The sequence below is a fragment of the Myxine glutinosa genome, chromosome 7 (assembly GCF_964187855.1).
Source record: "Myxine glutinosa chromosome 7, kmMyxGlut1.1, whole genome shotgun sequence".
NCBI lineage: Eukaryota > Metazoa > Chordata > Myxini > Myxiniformes > Myxinidae > Myxine > Myxine glutinosa.
In genome coordinates, this window is record NC_136267.1 from 104,336,725 (window position 1) to 104,341,182 (window position 4,458).

Genomic DNA, 4,458 nt, shown 5'->3' on the forward strand with positions numbered 1-4,458 from the left:
ATGAGAGAAACCCATTCAGGGCCACACGTTGACGACGACTAGAGAGGAAGTCCGCCAGCCATGCGTGGAGATTTCCATGGATACCAAAAGAGGAGAGTTTGGTGAGCAGAGCGGGGTGCCAGACCGTGTCGAAGGCACATGATATGTCGAGGAAGACAGCTCTAATTTCCTGTTTGGCATTGAGGACCTCCATCCATTGTTGAGACAGCAGAAGCAGCATGTCCAGAGTAGAGTGACCTGGTCTGAAACCAAATTGATGATCAGAGATCAAGCCATTGGAGAAGAGGAAAGATTTCATATCAGAAGCAATGATGGATTCCATGACTTTGCTGATAATTGGGAGAAGGCTGATTGGTCTGTAGTTGCTAGGATCTGTTTTTGCACCTTTTTTGTGCAAAGCGGTGATGTTGGCTGATTTCCAAGCAGATGGCAGTTGACCTTGAGCAAAAGAGAGGGTGAAGAGAACAGAGAGAGGGTGAGATAGAGCAGCAGAGCAGGATTTTAGGACCCGTGGGCTGATGCCGTCGGGTCCAGTTGCAGAATCAGAGTCGAGGGTTGACAGAAACTTTTCCACCTTGTCAGGAGGAGAGGACACGGAGTCCAGGAGCAGCAGGGTACGACTGGGTATGGTGGGTACAGAGAGGGATGGGTTTGGGACACAAGATTTAGAGGCAAACACAGAGTTGAGGCATTCAGCTTTTTCACGTGCGGAGTCAGCTGTGTAGCCGTTTGAGGTAAGGGAGGGGATGGAGGGGGAACAAACACCAGAAACGGATTTGACCAGACGCCACCAGGATTTGGAAGAGGGAGACAGATAAGAGAGTTCGGTCTTGAGAACGGAGAGATATTGTTTCCTGGCTCTCCTGAGGGTGGACACACACTTGTTTCGGGCTTTGTGAAAGGAAATGAGATTTCCTTCCGTTGGATTTGCTTTCCAGGAGACGAAGGCAAGTTGTTTCTGGGCAACAGCCTCACCACAAGATTCCGTGTACCATGGACGGGAGGAAGGGTATGACAACTGAAGACGAGATGGGATAAATCTGTGCATGAGAGAGAGCAATTTACTTTGGAAGAATTCCCAGGATGAGTTGATGTCAGAGGTGGTAGAGATGGGAGACCAGTCCAGATGATTGATGGCTGCTTGAAGACCGTGCCAGTTGGCCTGAGTGAAATGCCAGACTCGTCGACGCTGAGCAGGCTCCCTGAGGATGGTCAGAGAGATGTCCACTTTAACAAGGACATGATCAGATGTTCCGATCGGAGCAGAAGAAGAGCAGCAGACATTTTCAGGGAAGTTAGTCATAACCAAGTCCAGAAGAGAAGATGTTCCGTTGACTGAGATCCGGGTCGGGAAATTGACAGATTGTGTCAGTCCCAGTGAGTCGCAGAAGTCCTTTGCTGAGGAGCCATGGCTGGTGAGAGAGGTACCCACACCCAGCCAACTGGCATGATGACAGTTGAAATCACCACATATGAGGAAGAGAGAGTTGGGATGAGTAGATAGAAGTTGGTCCATATCATCAGACAGCGAGATGTAGATGGAGTCATCACTGTTTGGTGGACGGTACAACACACATATGAACAAGAGGTGGGAGCGAAGGGGAAGCCGTAGCCAGAGGTATTCCTGGGGGTGAGGTGGAGAGAGTGCAGTGCAGGGCGAGTGAGGAAGAGAGTTTTTGATAAAGATAGCAACCCCGCCTCCAGGACGAGGCTCAGGTCTATCATACCGGAGGAGGGAGTAGCCCGGGAGAGATACTATGGAATCAGAGACATCATAAAGGAGGAAAGTTTCTGTTAAGCAGATCACGTCTGGTTTGACAGAAGCCTGGTTTGACAGAAGATATTTAAATATTTGGCATGGGGGTGATGTACTTTGAATGTATCTGTACTTTTTTCACATTTTGTTATGTTGCAGCCTTATGCTGAAATCGTATAAATTCATTTTTTCCCTCGTCAATCTACACTCAATACCCCATAATGACAAAGAGAAAACAGGATTTTAGAAAGTTTTGCAAATTTATTAAAAAGAAAAAACTGAAATATTACATTGACATAAGTATTCAATTACGTGGTATTCATAAGTATTCAAAGTATTGAATTACGTTGTGGTGAGGTGTTTTGAATTGCGTGGTGGTGAGGTGTTTTGAATTATGTGGTGTTGAGGTGTTTTGAGTTATGTGGTGGTGTGGTGTTTTGAATTACGTGGTGGTGAGGTGTTTTGAATTACGTGGTGGTGAGGTGTTTTGAATTACGTTGTGGTGTTTTGAATTATGTGGTGTTGAGGTGTTTTGAGTTATGTGGTGGTGTGGTGTTTTGAATTGCGTGGTGGTGAGGTGTTTTGAATTACGTGGTGGTGTTTTGAATTATGTGGTGTTGAGGTGTTTTGAGTTATGTGGTGGTGATGTGTTTTGAATTACGTGGTGGTGAGGTGTTTTGAATTACATGGTGGTGAGGTGTTTTCAATTATATGGTGGTTAGGTGTTTTGAATTACGTGGTGTTGAGGTGTTTTGACTTACATCATAGTGAGGTCTTTTGAATTACGTCGTGGTGAGGTGTTTTGAATTACGTTGTGGCGAGGTGTTTTGAATTACGTCGTGGTGAGGTGTTTTGAATTATGTCGTGGTGAGTTTTGAATTACGTGGTGGTGAGGTGTTTTGAATTACGTCGTGGTGAGGTGTTTTGAATTACGTCGTGGTTAGGTGTTTTTAATTACGTGGTGGTGCGGTGTTTTGAATGACATCACAGTGAGGTCTTTTGAATTACGTCGTGGTGAGGTGTTTTGAATTACGTCGTGGCGAGGTGTTTTGAATTACGTCGTGGTGAGGTGTTTTGAATTACGTCGTGGTGAGGAGTTTTGAATTACGTGGTGGTGAGGTGTTTTGAATTACATCATGGTGAGGTGTTTTGAATTACGTCATCGTTAGGTGTTTTTAATTATGTGGTGGTGAGGTGTTTTGAATTACGTGATGGTGAGGTGTTTTGAATTATGTGGTGGTGAGGTGTTTTGAATTACGTGGTGTTGACGTGTTTTGAATTACGTGGTGGTGAGGTGTTTGAATTATGTGGTGTGATGTGTTTTGAATTATGTGGTGGTGAAGTGTTTTGAATTACGTGGGGGTGAGGTGTTTTGAATTACGTGGGGGTGGGGTATTTTAAATTACGTGGTGGTGAGGTGTTTTAAATTACGTGGTGGTGGGGTGTTTTAAATTACGTGGTGGTGAGGTGTTTTAAATTATGTGGGGTGAGGTGTTTTGAATTACAAGGTGGTGAGGTGTTTTGAGTTACGTGGTGGTGAGGTGTTTTGAATTACATTGTGGTGAGGTGTTTAGAATGACGTGGTGGTGAGGTGTTTTGAATTACGTGGTGGTGAGGTGTTTTGAATGATGTGGTGGTGAGGTGTTTTGAATTATGTGGTGGTGATGTGTTTTGAATTACGTGGTGGTGAGGCGTTTTGAATTACATGGTGGTGAGGTGTTTTGAATTTTGTGGTGGTGAGGTGTTTTGAATTATGTGGTGGTGAGGTGTTTTGAGTTAGGTGGTGGTGAGGTGCCTTGAATTACGTCATCGTGAGGTCTTTTGAATTACGTCGTGGTGAGGTGTTTTGAATTACGTCGTGGTGAGGTGTTTTGAATTACGTGGTGGTGAGGTGTTTAAAATTATGTGGGGTGAGGTGTTTAAAATTATGTGGGGTGGGGTGTTTTGAATTATGTGGGGGTGAGGTGTTTTGAATTACGTGGGTGTGAGGTGTTTTGAATTATGTGTTGGTGAGGTATTTTAAATTACTTGGTTGTGATGTTTTTTTAAGTAGGCGGGGTGACGTGTTTTAAATTATGTGGTTGTGAGGTGTTTTCAATTGTGTGGTGGTGAGGTGTTTTAAATTACGTGGGGTGAGGTGTTTTAAATTACGTGGGGTGAGGTGTTTTAAATTACGTGGGGTGAGGTGTTTTAAATTATGTGGGGTGAGGTGTTTTGAATTACGTGGGGTGAGGTGTTTTGTATTATGTGGTTGTGAGGTGTTTTCAATTATGTGGTGGTGAGGTGTTTTAAATTACGTGGGGTGAGGTGTTTTAAATTATGTGGGGTGAGGTGTTTTGAATTACGTGGGGTGAGGTGTTTTGAATTACGTGGGGTGAGGTGTTTTGAATTACGTGGGGTGAGGTGTTTTATATTATGTGGTGTTGAGGTATGCATATATATTGTCGAAGTGTGTATATATATGTGAAGGATTGTATAATTCATTATACGTCCATTTTCATTTGACTCTAACTCGGCATTCGGCCTTGTATCTTGATGCGAACACAGTTTTTAGGTCTGTATTCTCTCAAAACTGTTATTGTTTATCCTGTCCCTCCTCTGCAAAGCCAGCCCTGCTTCTTATTGCCAAACCCAATGTAATCTGAACACAGGAATGCTTGTCGTCCCTCCATTTTTGAAATAATGGCCTCTGCACTGATAAG